Raw genomic sequence first — 20,439 nt, forward strand, 5'->3', positions numbered from 1 at the left:
TGTTGAAAAATCTCCAGAAAATTGACTTTCTTGCTCTCTTTTTCCTCTTTAGACAATACCATTTCCCTTTTCTGCACCTCTCTGTAGGTTAATTTCCTTATGGAGCTGGACTTCTTCACAAGGATCTTGGTTTCTGTTCTTGGATGACTTCCAGGTAACCTGAGAATTCGGAGCTGCTATGATGCCATTTGACACAAGCCTGGCCAAATATTGCCACTTCCACACCCTCAACTGATCAGTGAATAAAACTCCAGGCCTCTTAGTTAAAATTCTTATGAAAGATAATCTGATTGACCCACAGAACTTTGAGTTTATATCCCCTGGTTTCTATGTAGCAAGCCTTTGGGGCTGGCAAGTTTATGACCTTGTCGTGTAAAGGTAGGCATGGGTATGTTAAGAAGGAAGGTTTTCTTAGACAGTGAGCAGGGTTAGAAGTCAAGCAAGGGTTACCATACAGTGAAATTACAAAGGGCTTGGTGCTGTGGGATGTTCTGTATGTCCTGTGGGAGCCCGTTCTTAGGTTCCTCGTGGCTTTACTCAGCAGGTCCGCATAGAGGATGATTAGGACCACAGGCCTGAGTGCAGGTGTCTGAGATGGTCTGTACTTGGCTGTGCTGGGGGATGGTCTGTATGTCAAGTTGCTCTGATTGGTCAATAAATAAAATACTGATTGGCCGTGGCTAGGCAGGAAGTAATAGGCAGGACTAACAGAGAAGAGAAATAAAAGAACAGGAAGGCCCCAGCCGCCCACCAGGACAAGCAGCATGAAAAGATGCCGGTAAGCCACGAGCTGTGTGGCAAGGTATAGATTTATAGAAATGGATTAATTTAATCTACAAGAACAGTTAGCAAGAAGCCTGCCACGGCCATACAGTTTATAAGCACTATAAGTCTCTGTGTTTACTTGGTTGGGTCTGAGCGACTGTGGGACTGGAGGGAGACAAAGATTTGTCCTGACTGTGGGCAAGGCTAGCTACAGCTTGGTGAAGCTATGAAACTTGGTGATCACTCATAGCTACCAAAGAGGCCATTCTTTGAGGGAGTGGGACAACAGCTTCAGCTTGTGCAGGTCTTGATAAGTAGTTGCCTAAAATGCAAGTTCCTTTGTATAAATGTATAAACTGTCATCACAGGAGCAGAGTATAGTTCAAAATTTGTTCATTTTCCAAAGGGAAATTACAGTTGTTTGCTTTTTACTCTTTATTCTTTACTCTCTGGGGGCCTGTCACCCAGCTCCCAAATAAATACATGGAAACTTATTATTTCTTGTAAATGTCTGGTCTTAGATTGGTTTGTTTCTAGCCAGCCTTTCTTAAATTATCCTGAATATCTTTTGCCTCTGGGCTTTTATTTTTCTCTATTCTATACATCTCTCTTTACTTCTTACCTCATGGCTGGCTGTGTAGCTGGTGGCTGGCCCCTGATGTCCTTCTCTCCTCCTCCTTTTCTCATTCCTCAATCTTCTCTTCCCAGATTTCTCCTCCTATTTATTCTCTATGCCTGCCAGCCCCACCTATCCTTTCTCCCACCTACTTTTAACCATTTAGCTCTTTATTAAACTAATCAGGTATTTTAGATAGGCAAAGCCACACAGCTTCACAGAGTTAAACAAATGCAACATAAAAGAATTCAACACATCTTTGCATCATTAAACAAATACCACAGCATAAACAAATGAAACACATCTTAAAACAATATACCACAACAGGAAATCTGATTGCATATATAAAAAAGACAAACACTTTGAAAAATATCTGCACAGAAAAACAGGAAGCAATAGTGAATAAAGACATGCATCAAAAATAGTTTACAAGAAGCTAGAGTGGCAGCTGTTCTTATATTTGTGCACACTAATTCTTCCCTCCAGCATGCCTCCATTTTTTGTAAATCACTCTATTCTTTACAAAACAGTATTCACTCTTAAAGACCTAGATTAATAATCCTGTCTAGAAAGCCTTCTCAGACAGAATCTATTTTGATAGTCATATATGATCATCCTTCTTTTTGGTCACAGATAATTGAAATAGAAAGTCCACATGGACAAGAATCTCATTTAATTATTACTTTAACTTTCAACAACATCTATTCTATAAGTTACGTGGATTTTATTTTATTTTATTTTATTTATTTTTTTTTTTTTTTTTTTTTTTTTTTTTTTTTTGGTTTTTCGAGACAGGGTTTCTCTGTGTAGCTTTGTGCCTTTCCTGGAGCTCACTTGGTAGCCCAGGCTGGCCTCGAACTCACAGAGATCCACCTGGCTCTGCCTCCCGAGTGCTGGGATTAAAGGCGTGCGCCACCAACGCCCGGCATGGATTTTAAAATAATATTTATGATCAAAATCAAATAACCAAGTACATTGGCTAACAGTCTCACTTTTTGCAGAAAGTAAGGCAAACTCTGTGGCTCAGGGCACAAGGTCAATGGTGCACATTACTTTTAAGACATCCACAATGTGATCATTTTCATTATCCCCATGGTTATTTTACTCATTTAACAGATGTATCTTTAAGATTTCTTATGTCTATATTACCACATTGATGCTTTTATGCAACTGCAACAAAATAATAAAACACGAAAAACAACTCTAACTTTTTCTTTGCCACATATTAATTATAAATATAGTGTACTAAAGTCAGAAGTGGGGCTGGAGTGATGGCTCAGTTCACAAAATGCTTGTTATGGAAGCAAGAGGACCTGGGTTCAGGTCTCTGGCACCCACTCAAACAAGCCAGGTGTAATGCTATGTGCCTGTATTCCTAGCACTGGTAAGGTGGAGACAGGAGGACCTTTGGGGCTTGCTGGACAATCACTCCAGCTAGTTTGTAAGCTTTAGGTTCAGTGAGAAACAGTGTCTAAAAACAAAACAACCCCCCAAGCCAAACAACAGCAACAAAACAAGGTAGAGAGCAATAGAGAAAATTACCAAATGTTGACCTCTGGCCTCCACGCACACAAGTACATTGGCTCACGTTAATGTGCACCTACCTACCTGTTGGTGGTGGTATTTTTCCCTTTTTGGGGTGCTCGTCCCCCAGCTCCCAAATAAATTCACACATGGAGGCTTATCATTATTTATGAATGCCCGGCCTTAGCTTGGCTTAGTTCTTGCCAGCTTTTCTTAACTTTAAATTATCCTGTCTATCTCTTGCCTCTGGGCTTTTCCTTTTCTATGCCTGTATACCTTTCTTTGTTTCTTACTCAGTGGCTTGCTGTGTAGCTGGGTGGCTGGCCCCTGGAGTCCTCCTTCTCTGGCTTCTCCCTTCTCTCAGTCCTCCATCTCTTTTCTCCTTCTTCTCCCAGATTTCTCCTTATATATGTTCTCTCTGCCTGCCAGGTCCACCTATTTCTCTCTCCTGCCTAGCTATTGGCTGTTCAGTTCTTTATTAGATCATCAGGTGTTTTAGACAGGCACAGTAACACAGCTTCACAGAGTTAAAGAAATGCAACATAAACAAAAATGTCACACCTTAAAATAATATTCCCCAGCACCTACCCACCCTTCCAAATACACATAGTATAATTAATAAAGATATTTTTAGAAGAGTAGAATGTTTTTAATAATCTCCAAAGAGGGAGAATTGTAAAACAAATATTAAGCAATAATTCACTAAAGACAATCTGGGCAAGGCAATTTATTCAGGAAATTAGGTTTTTATAAGTAAATCAAAAAAGTAAATTAAATGATAAAGGTTTTGGCAAAATCTCGGAGGGTTAGGATTTTAGTGATGTGTTTAACAGATATGTATTGAATCCACACAAAATGCCAGGCATTATGCTGACTTATAAAATGCAGGCACAAACAAGATAAACTCAGCCTCTGCCTCCACACAGTGTAAAAAATGTCACAAAGTATTAGAAGTCCTACAAGGTTTTTGGATGAAACAGAACATTTCTGGGTCCAGTTGTGCTTAATCCAAGGATCTGGGATGTCAGACACAGAAACCAAGGAGTGACTTAGGATAGTGGCTCCAGCAAAGATTAAAGACATGAACACTCTAGGAATAAGCAAGACAGAAGCAAGGTTTATTAATAAGAATTACAGAAAAGTGAGAAATTGAGAAAAATTGAAACTCCTGAGAGAAGGGGTGCCTAAGAGAGGGGGAAAAAAACCCAAGAATTTTTGTTGTTTGTTTTGTTTGTCTTACATTTTTATAGACACTGGACAAAGCCTGATTTAACTGCTATGGGATTACAGGTTCTCTGCATTAGGATGGGCTGAGCCAAAGGAGGGCACACACATTCTATGCCCTCTTGGCCTGACCAGGAAGACAACTGTCATCTGTTCATTCTCTATCCACTCAGTTAGGAGTGGTCACACTTCCCTCTGTCTCTTGACTTACTTTTTTATCAGCTGTGATGGTTATTCTTGGCTGTCAACTTGACTACATTGGGAATGAACTACAATCCAGATGTGGAGGGCACACCAATGAGAGATTTTCCCTTGGTCTGAAGTGGGTGAATTGACTTCTAGTCAGGACCTTTGAGGTAGGAAGACACACATCTTTAATCCAGATCTTGAACTGGGAGGACACACTTTTACCTCTGGGCCACATCTGCTGGAAGCCTAGAAAAGACATGAAAGAAGGAAGTTTTGCCCTTTGCCTGCCCATTCTCATCTTGCTAGCATGCCCATTCCTTCACTGGCACTAAAGACTACTTCTTTGGGATTCCAGCGTCTACTGAAGACCAGCTGAGACATCAGCCTTGTAGACTGAACTACTTTGGGATTCTTGGACTTTTCATTCATAGCCAGCCATTGTTGGATTAGTTGGACCATGGCCCACTGTTAGTGATTCTAATAAATCCCCATTCTATATATAGAAAAAGAAATTCATTCTATAAGTTAGTCACCTTGGCTAACTGTGACTAACACAGCAGCTGACCTTGACTATCGGCTGGCCGTTAGCTGTGGCTGGCACTGCCTGCATCCACTGTGCAGGTAGGTGCCTTGCTGATGGTTAATTAAACTAAGATCTCTTTGTTCTCACACTTACATAACCGACTTGTACCTTGACCACAGCAGAAAGCTAACTCTATTACAGCCACAAAGATGTAACTGCAGTCTTGTCTATAATCCCAGTACTTGGAAGATAGAGACAGAAGGATGAGAATCTTAACACCAGCCTCAGCTATGTAGTGAGTTCAAGGTCAGTCTAGGTTACATAAATCCAGTCTCCATAAAACCTCAAAAACCTAAAGAAAAAAGCCACTGCCTAACTAGTGGCTTTTCTGTTCTCTGACCCCAGATAAGTTTATTAAGGTACATAATATTTTGGGGAACACAATACCACCACAGTTCATTATAGAATGTTTAGTACTGTTCTCTAGATGGCAATCAAAACCGCCTTCCTAAAAAAAATCTCTCTGTCTCTCTCTCTGTCTCTGTCTTTCTCTCTCTCTCTCTCTCTCTCTCTCTCTCTCTCTCTCTCTCTCTCTCACACACACACACACACACACACACACAACTTCAAGGCATCACTGAATTCCTCCGCAATGCAAAATTGTCCCAGGTTAAGAACCACTTTAGTGAACTTGTTCTCTATTGCTGGATATCAAACTATGTCCTAAGACTTGGTGGTTTACAATTATAATGAAGCCATTCCATTAAATTCATTGTTCCGAGGGTCAGGCAGGTGAATGACTTAACTGAGTGGTTTTGATTTCCTATCTCTGTGAGACTGTGGTCAAGATGATATCCTTTGAAGTACTGAAGGATCCGATCCACTTCTCTAAGTTACTCAAGTGGTAATTGGCAGGGGGCCTCAAGTCCTTCCTGGTCTCAGGCAAGATGCCATAGTTTCTTACAATGTGGGTTCCTTCTCAGGGCTGCCTAGCATGCCCTTACTTGCTAATGATCTGAGGGGGCAGAGGCAGGCCTTTTGTATTAGGCTTTTTCTTTTAGGCCACTAACCAGTTCCCAAATCATGACACGGAAACTTATTATTAGTTTTGAATGTTCAGCCTAGCTTAGGCTCATTTCTGGCTAGCTCTTTTAACTTAAATTAACCTGTTTATTTATGTTTTGCCTTGGGGCTTTTTACTTTTTCTTATTTTATTTCTGTATGTCTTACTCTGTGTCTGCCAGCTGGCACCTGCCTGGCTTCTTGTTCCAGGCATCTCCCTTGTTCTCTCCTCCTCTCTTATTCCTCTCGAGCCTATATTTCTCCTATTTATTCTGTATTTATTCTCCAATTTATCCTACTTCTTCTATTTATTCTATTACTCTAATTTATTCCCTGCCAGCTCCTGCTATCCTTTTTCTGCCTAACTATTGGCCATTCAGCTTTTTATTAGACCAATCAGGTGTCTTAGGCAGGCTTGGTGAAATAAATTCAACACATCTTTACATAATTAAACACACATCCTTACATCATTAAACAAATGCAGATGAACAAAGGTAATACAACTTTATACAGTTAAAATAATATTCTGCAGCATAATGAAATATTCCACAATACCTTTTTATGACCCAACGTCAGAACTGACAACTCAGCTTTGTTATGTATGTTAGAACCACGTTGCCAACTGTGGGCCATACTGGAAGAGAATTAGGCTCTAGTTTGTGAGGGAAGAAGTGTCCACAAATTTGTGAAGCCCCCTTTTTTTTTTTAGTGTCTCAAAAATCAGTAAAACTTATTCGCTTCCATTCTTTTGCCATTAACAGAAAAACGGAGAAAGCAAAAATGTTTGTGTTTACAAAGATAAATGGCCTCTTTACCCAGAGATCAAATACTCAAATGACAACGGGGAAGATGAAAGCGCCCTCCCCCACAACCCCTGAGCTGACTCTTGTCATCTTTAGACAAAAGCCTTCACTCCACTTGCCAGAGACCCTGTTTGGGGCCAATTCAAGATGAGGGCCGAGAAATCAGGCCAATCCATTCCCGTGATACAAAGTGGAACAGAAGCTACACCAAGGATCAAGTGCCTGTATTCAACAGGACACTGGATCCAGGGGGCTACTTATAAAGAAAACAGGATTCATTTCAGGTACAACTTTTTTATTTATTTATTTTTTGTTTTGTTTTGTTTTGTTTTTAAATCAGTAAAAGAAACTAGGTCCTAGAAGCTGCAGTGATCTAAGCAGCAGCAATTTTGTGCATTCGTCTTTTGTTTAAATACGTTTAAATTATCACACTGCTGGCACACTTCATTTGTATAAAATTCTACACCATACATACTAACTGTAGTAAAGTTATTTACCCCTCATCCCAGGAAGAAAAAAAAAAACCTACTCTGGAAGATAATTTTCACTGAAATGTAATCAAACTCGTTAAGTGGATTGTGACAAGATTATAAATGATATGAAAATAACATTTTAACATTTGGCCGTCAACTTAAAATCATTTGCTATATAAATTTTTGCAAATTTTTAAAGGTAATATATTCTACCTTCATATGGTCCTCAGAATTAAAGCATAATGAACAGGAAAAAAAAAGGAAAAGAATGCAGCTGAGTACTAAGTAATGAAGGTAGAGTATATACTCAATAGAGTGCAGAATTTCATAGGGCCAACAAGTTAACAGTCTGTATTGTTCATTTACACAGGCGAAGTGGAATTTGCAATTACCAGTTGCGTTGAATGCACCAAATAAAGCTCCTAAATTGATACTATAAGGCGCCACCTTAATTTTCCCAGGCTGCAACTATGCATAATTTTAAAATGGTTTCTTAAATTTATTTATTTTTTTTAAACATAACACGAGGAAGGTGTTAAAACTGGTGTAATAGCTCAATAGAATAAGTATTCCAGATTTTAGGAGGGATGAAGAGAAAGATATTCAGAACCCTTCACCAGAATCCCCCCAACTTGACCATAGTGGATTAATGATGTGCTTTGTGGGTGTGGTTAGTCAATGACACCAGCTTGACGGATCTTTCTTTCTGCACCAAATCCCATTTAGTTATCTGGTCCCCTTGGCTGACGAAGAACCATTAGACGAGGAGCACTGGCATCATCCAGGGTGATATTCTTCAAGCGATTGACCAATCGATCAGGTTGAGGAGCTGCAACAGCTTTGGGGCCTTCACAGACTCGCCAAATGTTACAGGCACTGCATTTTCCAGTGCACTGATTGAGAATCACTGAGAACTCCACCTCATCTCCTGCCTGCAGCTCAATGCCATCCTGAACTTCTTTCACATGGAAAAAGAGTTTCTTGCTATCTCCTACTTCATAGTTAATAAAGCCAAACTGATCTTTCACACATTCCACAGTGGCCCTACGAAGGGGTGTGATGTTGTAGGCCATAGTTTGTGCATTTTGGCCAAGGACACACAACTGGAACCTGACACTCTCCCCTTTCTGTAGGCAATCCCCTTTGTTGGCCATCCCAACTATGCCAAATGGATACACTTCACCTTTCATATCCCCCTCCTCCACAATCCCAATCATTCCTTGGTACTCAATCTGTGTTGGCTCAACACCTCTCAGAGGACGAATGACTTTATCAGAGTAGATGGTGGGATTAGCTTCCTCAGTAATGCCATTCACTGAGTGAGTTTTGTTTACTTTCTCAGCACTGACTTTATTGCCTTTTCCTTTGGACAAGCTGTATTCAACCATATCTCCCAGTTCCAGGCTATCAACATCACCAGAGAACTCACTATAATGGAAAAATATTTCCTTATCATGATTAGCTGTTTCAATAAATCCAAAATTATCTTTCAGAGTTGCCACATAACCCAAGAGCCTTTTAGAGTTAGAATTACGACCTAAAAGTCTCACACAAGTTGCAATCTGCTGTCCAGGCCTCTGTTTGTCACTAATACTAAATTCAACCTTATCTCCTATTTGAGGAGAAGTAGATCCTTCCACATCCTTGGCTTGAAAAGCAATAGTCAGTTTCACCCCACAGTCATCATAGGCAATAATGCCATCTTCTGCCTCCCTGTCTTTGCCTTTATTTGGGCTTGTGGTTATAGGATTGGAAAACTGTGGCTTCTTTTTCTACAGTGCCTAGAAAATGATAATCTGAATGGGAATGGAATGAAACCGTGCCCTTGGGAAGTTTTTTAATCCTAATAGCATGATTTCTTTGGGCAGAGAGCATATCAGGAACCACGGTAAACTCTACTTCATCTGCAATGTGGAGTTGGTTCCCATCCAGAATTTCACTGAAGTGGAAGAACATACTAGCATCACGATCCACACACTGGATGAAACCAAAACCATCTCTCATGGCAACAATCACACCCATTTCTCTGGCTTCATTAGTGAAATGAAATGTATTTTATTGATAGAACCTCTATGTTGGTTGCTCGTTCTAATTTGTCACGTCGGTCTGTTGAAATATTAAACCTAACATGGTCACCTTCCAGCAGGGTCACTTTGGATTTTGTGTCTTTGTCTCCAAAGGGAAGTTCTTTAGGAATCACAAAGTCAACTTTGATTCATCCTGGCAATGGGTCATTCTGGTTTTTACTAGGTACTTTTGGGATAACTTTGGTTACAGTTCCTTCAAAATGTTCAATGCTAATATCTTCAAAAATGACTGTTCCTTGAGGCAATAGTCTGACATCTGTTGCAACTTCTTTACCATTTCTGTCCTTGATTGTGAATTCCACATCATCTCCAGGCTGTAAGGTTTCTAGGTCACCCTTAAATTCACTGTAGTGAAAGAATATCTCTTTTACAACATCACCTCTTTCAATAAAGCCAAACGCCTCCTTCATGGCACAAACTACTCCTTGACAGCGAGCTTTTTTCTTTTTCAAAAGCATAATGTTACGATCACTTACAGCACCAGTGTGTTTACTGTTATCAATTACAAAGTTAATTTTATCTCCAGTTTCCAGCTGAACATTCCCTTCCACGTCTTCAGATGTGTAAGTCAGATAAAAAACTTCTTGTCCATTAATTCATTCCTCAGGATGTATTTCAGGTTTTATCTTCACCAATTTAATAGCAATAGGTTTCCCAGTCCGTCGGTCAGATGATACTTCAAATTCAACATCATCTCCTACTTTTAAGTCCTGGAGGTTGCCATTATATTGTGGACAGTGGAAGAAAAGTCTAGCTTGCCGTTCTGAACACTGAATAAATCCATAAGAGGTCAACAGTTTTTCAATAACCCCAGTTTCACACAGTGCTGCTGAAGTACCATTGGGGTACCCATTGTGTCCATTGTTGTGGAGAAGGTTTGGATCAAAGCTCATCTCACAGTGATAATCAAATATTGCACTTTCAGTAATATTTTCTGACTTTTCTTTTGCAGCACAAGTTCCAAAGGATGAAAGTTGCTAGTGTTAAAAAAATAAATAAATAAAAATAAAGGGAGCAAGAGGAAATGATCTATCAAGCTAATAAAGAATACAACTGCTGCTGCACCGGGCAATCTCACAGTACAGCACTGAAGAAAACAAAGACTACTAGCAGCGTTGGGAAGTGCTCTTTCACAGCTGTTGAGTAGGCACAAACTTCTTGTTTCAGATCAAGTGTTGTGTCTTCAACTTGTGTACTCTTCTTTGGTGTTGCTGGTTGTTCTGGGTCTGTTCCTTGCCTGATCTGAACTTGAAGCAGCAGTTCAGGTGGTAAAGTCTGTTCTGTTACACTTCATACCCAACAGCTCAGCGCCCCCTCTCCAGCGCCGCCATGTGAACACATTTTTTTAAAACCACTAATATTGGAGAAAAGTCCTTTAGCAAATAGAATGGAAAGTACCATGATCTACTTAGAAAAAATATTATTTCATCACTCTAAAACAAATTCTAGATGATTGTTTAGTGAAACAGTAAATTGTTAAGCAAGTAAAAGACAAATTATATGCTGTTAGGATGAAATGGATGTGTGAAGTCTAAAAGAAAACAGAAATAAAAAAAGACAAATGTTTCACCTAAATCAATATCTCTACATATGAAGTGGCAGTGAATAGTTCTGTAAGAAAATGGGTAATGATGGATAAGTACACATTTGCTCGCATGGAATGAACCATGATCACTTCGGCACAGTAATTTCATACAGTGATGTGGAAAAACTGGTAATAATACAGCAACAGTAGTTTGTTGACTAGCCTATGTGTTAGATGTCTGTAAGCACTGTACTTGTAGCAAATTATTTATTTTTTACTATATCATGTAGTCATCACCATACCAGTTTTCTAGCTTAGGTACAATCAGATCAAGGAACTCATAGCTTGTGGTGGCAACTGGGCTGCCTCCTGCATTTAGGCAGCATGGGTGCAATGGTTCTGACTCCCAATACTTTCAGGGCCCAGAAAACTGGTTTAAATCCCATGAAGATTGAAGGGAAAAATGTAAATACCAAATACAGTTCTTTAAAGTATAACCTCAACACATTTTCCATGGACCAATGCAACCAGAAAATACAGTTTGCAGAGGTTTTTGTTTCTTTGTTCAGACGGAAGAAGAGGCCTCTCGGGTAGTTTCTAAGGTCCTGAAAATGAGAATTCACTTGCAGTGGCAGAGCTGTTTTGATCCCAGCAATGTGTCACCCAAGCCTACATTTTCCCTGCAAGGCAACTTGCCAATGAGTTTCCAAAGGGCTAAACTTATTCACACCCGTGATTACTTTGGAGGAGTTGAGACAGTAAACAAAGACATGGGAAATGATTGATGAAAAGATACTTATAACAGTGTTCATTGGAAACTAAGGAAATATTCAATAAAAACAAATATTTGATATTAGGTATGTACTTTGGGATAGGAGAACCCCAGGAACTTCTTCTAGGACCACAGGGAAAGGGGAAGGTCTGAGCCACTGGAGGACTGAGTCAGTGCGGCAGAGCAGGCAGAAGAAGGCCTATGCGCAAGCTCTGGAGGAAGGCAGCCCTTGAAGGGTGTTTTGAAGCAGCTGCTGCATTTATTTAAAGAAATCTTGTAGCAAAAAGGTCCAGGCCATGTCCAGGCAGCACAGTTTAAACACAGAGCCAAGTGAGCACATTCAGTGATCTCCTAACAATACAAACAGCATATGAGCTTGAAGGTGCTTTGAAAAGCACATTGTCATAAAAGCTGAAGAGCCAATGCATTCAACCAGTTGAGTGATGTGGTGGTTGGTGTTCACTGGAAACTTGTCAGGATCTAGATTCACTGGGAGACAGGCCTCTGACATTGCCTATGAAGGATTATCTTGGTTATATTAACTGAGGTGGGAAGACCAATCTTAAGTGTGGTGGGCAGGGCTGTTCCATGGGCAATGGATTCTGGACTACATACAATGAAGAAGCATGATGAGCATGCCTCTCTCTCTGCTTCCTGACCTCTGATTTATTGTGACCAGCTATATCGAACCCCTGCAACCAGATATGTGCCAGAATAAACTCCTTTATTCTCAAGTCGTTTTTTTGACAGTATTTTACCACAGCAAGAGGAATAGAATGGTGACAAGTAAGATTAACATGTACATTTTTGAGTGATTTTTGTGCATCATGTGCACACGCACCTAACTTATATGTGAAGTTGGGGGCAGTAACTACTGTACCAGAGTGGAAGAGAATGTACATTTGTTCATTCAAGAGGTATTTACTGAGTCCTACATATACTCATGGAGTCTTAGTATTCTTGTTATTCTATTCTTTCAAAAGTTACAACAACAACGACACAAAAAGAGTCAATCAGAAAAGTGGTTTAAAGTCAACAAAAAATTTGGAACAGAGAAGCCTTAAAAGGTGATTATACCGGGCGGTGGCGGCGCACGCCTTTAATCCCAGCACTTGGGAGGCAGAACCAGGCGGATCTCTGAGTTCGAGGCCAGCCTGGGCTACCAAGTGAGTTCTAGGAAAAGGCGCAAAGCTACACAGAGAAACCCTGTCTCGAAAAACCAAAAAAAAAAAAAAAAAAAAAAAAAAAAAGGTGGTTATGCTGAGAAGTTGTTCCCTATGGGGCAATGAAGTTAAAGACATGTTAAGGCGTCACAGGCAACAGTGGGGGAGGTCTTATTTGAAGAGAAGCCAGCATTTCTGAACTTCTGAAGCAAGAGAACCAGTAGACTCTGGGGTGGGTGTAAGTAATTTGTGGGGCCTAGGTGAGGTGTTTGGCTAACAACTGTACGATGCCGGAAGAACTTTGGTCTTTCTCTGAAGTAGAATAAGTGGTCATCACTGACTTGTATTTGCAGTGTGACCTTTCTCACAAGAGCAATGTAAATTACCAACAGAGCTTTTCTAAGCAGTTGACTCATTGTGTAATGGAGTCAAGAGACTCCACTTCAAGACTGCTGTACTGCTTAGCTGCACGGATACGGATACGTGCATTTGCTCAATCGGCAGCAGCTTTGTTATTGGGCCAGCGTGGTGCCAAGGGAAGGGAACAATTTGATTACCAACACAAATGCAAGTCTTTTCGTGTGACCATTTGCTAATGGCCCCTAAATATTAAGCGATGTCAAGGAGTGTTCATTCACAGCCTCCTTTTGCCGAGAAGTGCTGGAGTAAGCACATAGCTGACCGGAGGCTGTGCACGAGGCTCTGCAGCTGACTGAACAGACCAGGTAACAACAAGCTTCCAGCTTCGAAAGTCCCCACCGGCTTCCTGGCGGCTGCCCCGCCCCCTTTCCGGCTCCGGCTCCGCCCCTCCCCTCCTATTGGTTGACTTGCATCTCTGCTCGACCGTCGCGAAGACCCGGAGCAGCGGAGCCGTCCTCGGGAGGGCTCCGCGGGCGCTCGCTGCGCATGCTCGTGGGCCGCCGGAGTCCGGGTCTGGATTAGAGAGAGGCTCGGAGCGGCCCCGGTGGGGAGGCGCGCCCGTGCGCGGCACCGGCGTCGCGAGTCCGCTGCGCGTTCCCGAGAAAGGGAGGTGTGGGCCGGGGTGGGGTGGGGGGAGGGCCGGGTGTCGGCGCGCTTGGCGTGCGGGATCCGGGTGGCTGCGGGCGGCCTGGGCTGCCCGGCCGACGCCTGCTCCGAGATGGCGATCTTGGGCGCGGAGGGCTGAGGAGGCGCCGCCGCGGTGGCCGCGGGCCCCGGGAGCCGCAGCTTCGCGCGGGTGAGCACAGTGGGACGCGGGAGGGAGCCTGGAGGGCGGCCGGGCCGGAGTTCGCTGGGGTGGGGTCGCCGGGCTTGCCCCGAGCTGGCGCTGGCAGCAGCCGGTGCGGGTGACACCGGAGCCCGGCGAAGTGTCTCGGGGACTGCAGTGCCCAGCCTCCTGGCCGGCGGCTCGCTAGCCGTCCGGCTTGCCTGCCTCAGAACTGCTGCCCTGACTTTCACCGGGATCCCACCGGCGCGAGCCGGGACGCCCGCCTCGGAACGTCCTTTCCTGACATGTTTTCAGCATTTCAGGGTTTTTCACTGACTCCGCACCTCCTCCCACCAACACCCCCAATCTCTACCTTTGGTGACCTGGTAGGTTCAAGTGACCTTGCAAATTTTTCTAATCCCCATCTTGATTTGGGCCGTTTCCTTTAAATCTTCTTTTAAGATTTAAGTGTGGTTAGGATTGGTACTTTGCCCATCGCCTTTACAATCTTTAAATGATCAGTTTTGTGTGCCTAAGGACTCTGTGTCCCTTTCCTTTACTCCTAGGTTTGGAGTTGAAGTTCCTCTGCTTTAAGCGATCATAAGAAGCCTTTATTACCAACAAGAAGATGTATCTGTTATACTTTTGAAATATTTTACTCTTCCACCATAAAATAATTCACAGATATCTGGTATTTTTTTTCTATTAGATTTTTATCTTTTTGTGTGCAGTACGATTGAATTTCTCCTCTTAAAATGCTGAAGAAAAAAAAAAAAAAAAAAAAACCTCAGTTATCTTCCCACTCCCGTTTGGTGTTTTTTGTTTTTTGTGTTTTTCTCTCATGAAATACCAGTTTCACAGTTGTCTGTAAGTTTCTGCAAGAGTTTATACTTATGTATAAATCCACTTCACATGTCTCACCAAGTCTGTAACTGTTAGTAAAACTTACCTTTTAGAAAAGACATTCTTTCATTTATCTGACTTGCACTAGCCATGAAGTAATATACTTAAACTGACTGAAAAGTATCGTTTTTTAATAACTAGTTAACATTTTAAATTCAATATATAGTGATCAAGTGTTGGGAGCTGTTGAAATTGAGATGTGTGAAGAATGTGGCTTAGCTCTTTGAGACATAGATTATTAACATTTTCAAACAGTTCTTCACATAATGTTCAGAGCTGCTTTTGATACGCTGCTTTTGAAACCCAGGACATGGCTGATCAGGTCTCTTGCCTTCAAAGAGATGTAATCTCTTCAGCTGGTTGAAATTTCTTTTACATTCTTGTACAGTTATTAAGCATCAACTGTATGACAGCGTGAGTTTATATTGGGGTATATTATATTGATGAAATGATTAGCAGCTTCTGTCTTTACAGCATAAGGAGGAAGATTATATTATATTGTGTATGTTAGATTATACACAAATTCTCATTTTATGTTTGTGTGAATAAATGGCAGGATCTCACTGTGTAGCCCAATTTGGCCTTGAAGTTGCCATCTTCCTGCTTCAGACCTGAGCTCACAGGCCTATGCCACCATGCCTAGAATACCTTTGTGTGTGTGTGTGTGTGTGTGTGTGTGTGTGTGTGTGTGTGTGTGTTGGTTTCATAAATGTAAAAATTCTCTCAATTCAAGATGAGAGACAGTAGTTCTCAGATGAGTTAAGGGGCTTCTCTTTGAAGATGCTGGCTCTAAGGATGACTGATTTTTCATAAGCAGGGAAAGGTAATTCAAGAAGAAGGATCTAAGAGGATTTGGGTGGTGTCTAAAGGATTTGTACTTAGCATATAGGGTAAGAAAGCCTGTAATAAAAATCAAGACCAGTAACAAAATTTTCCTTTTTTCTTTTTGAGACAAGGCTTTGCTATGTAGCCGTGACTGACCTGGATCTTGCTTGCTCTGTAGACCAGACTGGCCTTAAACTCCTAGATATCCACCTCCCTCTGCCTTCAGAGCCCTGGAATTAAAGGGGTGTGCCACCACTCACAGCATAAGAGTAGGGTTAATGTCAGACTAATGAGTAGGTTACTAGGCAGTGAGGGGTCCACAGATGATTTTTGAGATGAGAGTGAAACAATTTAAACCTTTGTTTAGAAGAATTAATCTAGTAGCAGTGGGTAGTATGAGTTGAGGTGGGAAGAACCTGAAGATTCATAAACCTCAGGATTTCCATCATAGGTAGCAAGGGTCTGAACACATGGAACGGACAAAGAAAGTAGGATAGAATTTGGTGATCAGGTAAAAGAAGAAAGTTAAAATAATTGGCAAGATGACTCTGGGTAAAGGTGCTCTCTGCCAAGCCTGATGACCTAATTTCGTTAATAGGAACCCACTGGGTAGTAAGGTAATCTACTCCCAAAGTTGTTCTCTAACCTTCGTACTTGCCCAGTGGCACAGGCACATCTTCTTCCACCCACAAAAGAGTTGTTTTTCTTTTTTCCTTTTTTTTTTTTTTTTTGAGACAGAATCTCACTATGTAGCTCTAGCTGTCCTGGAACTCACTATGTAAACCGGGCTGGCCTTGAACTCACAGAGATCTGCCTGCTCTGTTTCCTCAGTGCTAGGATTAAAGGTATGCACTACTATGAGCTAAAGTAGTTGTTTTTATAAAAGTTAAAATAGCCAGGCGGCAATCGCGCACGCGCACGCGTACCTTTAGTTCCAGCACTTGGGAGGCAGAGCCAGGGGGATCTCTGTGAATTCAAGGCCAGCCTGGGCTACAGAGCAAGATCCAGGACAGGCACCAAAACTACATAGAGAAACCCTGTCTCGAACGTGTGCCCCCCCCCAAAAAAAAAAAGTTAAAATGGTTCTGATTCAGGTCCGTAGAGAGACTAGTGGTAGCTTAGCCATATTATCCTTAGTAAGAGATCATAAGGTTCATAGTCTTTTGGGAATTGCTAACCCTTGTTGAAACTAAAGAAATCTGTTGGCCAGATGCACCTGTGCTTTGTGGATGTGATTTTAGGGTAGTCTGTGGATTACATGAAGCTCCTACATGAAACTCATGGGCCGTCTATTGTGCCGTGGGGGGGGGTTGGGGGGGCTTTAGAATTACAGGAAAGTTAATGACCCTGACTGTAGGGTCATTATATTATATTGTGCAAGTACCTAGAGACAGAATAATGCACTGTGTTGTGCCTCACACTTTCTATGATACTGCCTTTTATTTGTTACATTTTGGAATAAACTTGCCCAATAGCTGTCTGTCACAAGTCCAGTTGCATGTGGTAAAATAGAATCCGGAATTGTTAAGTGATGGTTTTCTCCTTCCTTCCTTCCTTCCTTCCTTCCTTCCTTCCTTCCTTCCTTTCTTTCTTTCTTTCTTTCTTTCTTTCTTTCTTTCTTTCGTACAAAGAGAACACAACTGATTTACTGTTGATTGGATATAGTTAATATGTTGTAAGTGAGGCCAGGAGGTTCCTTCCCAGTAAGGTTTTGTGATTCTTGGTGCTTAGGTTTTCATTGGAACATCTGTACTCATCTTTTCTTCTGTCTACTTGAGAACTGGTGAGACTGAGGAATGATATGGATGTGTGGAGAACAGATAGCAATATCAGTTCAGACACTTTAATTATAACTGTCTCTGTGGCTCTCAGGAATCAGGGAAGAGATGGTAGAGGTACCAGCAGTGGAAGAAGAAACTCTTAGTCTTTTCTATTCCTTTTTGCCTGGCTTAGGAATATGCCTGTTCTTCGATCAGGAGGCAATATGTGATAAAAGAAGTGAAATGGGGATTCATTTTCAGTGAATTTTCTGAAGAAGATTAAGTAGCTAATTCTCACTATGGTAGTTATGGCATAGTTTGATTAGTTAAGAGTTGACTTCTCTGCACCCTTATAAGATTGTTTCCTCTGGTGGGAGGGATTGTCTCCTTGTTGTTAGTTGGTTTCTTTTCTAACTATAGAAACCTTGATTTCATAATCATTAGACAGGGTCTCACTATGTAACCCTGGCTGGACTGGAATTCCCTGTGTGGACTTTGAATTCACAGAGGTCTGCCTCTGCCTCTCAAAAGTGGTGCCACCAAAGGCCTATGTCAGCACACCTGGCAAAATAATTTTATTTTCTTAGAGATGTATGATGTAATTAATAATGAACAGTGGAAAACCCAATAAATTGCTTATTATGAGTGGTATCCAAGGAGCTAGTCCCTAATGCAAGTGGAAGAATGTCTGGCAAAAACAGACACGGATTTTCCTTTATTTGCTGATATGGAGATGAGTAGCTCATGGCACAACCATGGTAATTTTTTTTTCATTCTTTTTATGGTAGTTTTTATACTTTATCATGTGATTCTTGAAGCATTTGAGAATTAGGTAGGAAGAGGAAACCATCATGTTCTAATCTAGATGGTTCACTGCAGCTTTAAAGGTGTCCTGTACGACTAGTTAGCAGCCCAGATTAGAATTAGAACTATAACCTACATTTTTGTTCTTAATTCAATATCATTTCCACCAAATTTCTGATTTTTTGCCTACAGTGAACCTTGAAGTTATAAGATGTATAAAGACTACCTGTTGGAAGTGTTTGTTGCTTTCCTTGTGTTGACATGGTAACCTCATTTGATGTGGCTACTGGTCGGTAATTTGGAAATTTATAAATATTTTATCACCAAATAGTTAACCTCTAGTCAAGGATAAAGTAAAGATGTAAAGATGGATATCCTCTCTGGAAGAAACATTGGTAAAATGTTGACATTAATTTACTTTGGAAAATTTGTTGATTTTTCTGTTTTTGAAGATGGAACTTGATTATCTTATATAAAAGCATAGTCTTAGAAAAGCTTCATTTATTTATTTATCTATTTATTATTTATTCATTTATTTGTGTGTCTGTAGCACAGAAGTCAGAATCTTATTTCAAAGTGATATTGTGATGTTTTATTATTTTTTACCACTGTATACCAAACTTTATATATCACCCCTCTCCATGGATAAAAGCTCTTAGTTCACTTCGAATTCATATTTAAACATTTTTGGAGTTGTTGATTTTCAAAGCAATATGTCATATGATTTCTAAGTTACAGTGGAGAATAGCATGTGTTGATTTAGTCTTGACATTTCCTAAGTGTACTATTTATTCACAACACATACTGTATGTTAGTGAATGACAGACATTGTGCTAGTTGCTGGGGTACAGTTTTGAGACAATACACTGGAAGCCTATCTCTAGAAGTTAGAGCTCATTAGAGTTTTGGCATCAAGAAAAGCATAGACCTTATCTGCTGTTGTTGGGAAAGTAAAATTAATGACACCCCTTCTTTTCCTGTGGTATTTGGGCAAATCATGCAGAAACACAAAGAGCCCAGTAGCATTGTTTCAGCTATTTATTGCGCTCTAAAAAACAACCCTAAAACCAAGTGACTGAAAACAATCATCTTATTTGCTTACAGGTTGTCCCTCTTGGTTGTTTTCTGGCTTTGTTCACAGTCACTACAGTGGCTGTATTCAACTGGCTTTTCAGCTGGGGCTGTGCACACTCTCCTTTTGAAGTCCTTTATCTCCATGTGGCCTTCGCAACAGGGTTGAAGGAACCAGACCTTCTTAAGGCGTGTGTTCCTGGGACTGGCACAAAATCACTTCTGCCTCATGCTGGTGAAATCACAGGTTTGGCCTATATTGGGACTAGGAGTTACTACTACTCCACATGTGTTTGGATCCATTTGGGGCTACCTTGTAAGGGATTATGGCAGAGTTTATATAAGAACAGCATCAGTTATATTATGTAAAGATACATCTTCTAGAAGACTTTGGAAGCTGAAGCCTAGGCTGCTTACTGATTTCCCCAATCAAAACTTTGAGCTGGGCCTGCCAGAGGGCAAGTTGAGTCTAAAGTGCAAGTGATAGTACATTTGGTTTACTGCAGAGAGAAGCAGCTGGTTCTGTCCTTGGTTAGAAATGCTAAAGAGCTGTGTTAATCTTGTTTGAATCTAGAATCACACCTTTGGGTGTGTCTGACCCTGCTCTGAGAAGGTTTAACTGTAGAGGGAAGGTTTAACTTTGAGTTTGTACAGCACCATTTCAGGGTCTGGAGTTGCGGACTGACTGAAAAAGGAGAAAGTAGCTGAGCACCGGCAGCTCTCTGCTTCCTGACTTTGGGTGCCATGTGACCAACTGGTGCATGTTCCTGATATCACTATTTCCCTGCTGGGAAGGACTGCACCAAACACACCCTTCTTTCCCTACTTGGCTTTTGTCAGGTATTTTGTCCCCAAATGAGAAAAGTAACAGAGGCTCACTCAGAGAATGCTTGCCTGCCATATATGAGGCCTGGGGTTCATGGAAGTGGGGCGCTCTGCAGTGACATATGGCATGCTAGGGTAGCAGGGGAGACTGGCTGCTTCTGTCGGAGGACAATGGTGTTTAAGAAAGTGCAGGCCCCATGACTGCAGATTGATTCAGAGAAATGATTTACCCAGTGTCATGTGTTGGTCAGACAGTACCTCATATAGAGAGTGATCTGTGGTGAGCAGAGACCCATCTCTTCACCCTTTGTGATTAAATGTGAGATCCAAGAGATCAGA

The 20,439-nt window shown here is 41.3% G+C and overlaps 1 protein-coding gene and 1 pseudogene across 5 annotated transcripts in view; one reads left to right on the forward strand and one right to left on the reverse strand.

Moving 5' to 3' along the window:
- Nucleotides 1-7,654: 7,654 nt before the first annotated feature.
- Nucleotides 7,655-10,194, reverse strand: LOC114704113 (annotated as a pseudogene).
- A 3,596-nt stretch (nucleotides 10,195-13,790) lies between these two features.
- Wwp1 (WW domain containing E3 ubiquitin protein ligase 1) overlaps nucleotides 13,791-20,439 on the forward strand; it is a 121,061-nt gene continuing 114,412 nt past the window's right edge. For all 5 annotated transcript variants that reach the window (XM_037202376.1, XM_028885168.1, XM_028885165.2 and 2 more), the window contains exon 1: nucleotides 13,791-13,942. The gene's annotated coding sequence lies outside the window, so the exon portion shown is untranslated. The remainder of the gene's footprint in view (nucleotides 13,943-20,439) is intronic.

This window comes from Peromyscus leucopus, chromosome 2, assembly GCF_004664715.2.
Source record: "Peromyscus leucopus breed LL Stock chromosome 2, UCI_PerLeu_2.1, whole genome shotgun sequence".
In the NCBI taxonomy this organism is placed as follows: Eukaryota; Metazoa; Chordata; class Mammalia; order Rodentia; family Cricetidae; genus Peromyscus; species Peromyscus leucopus.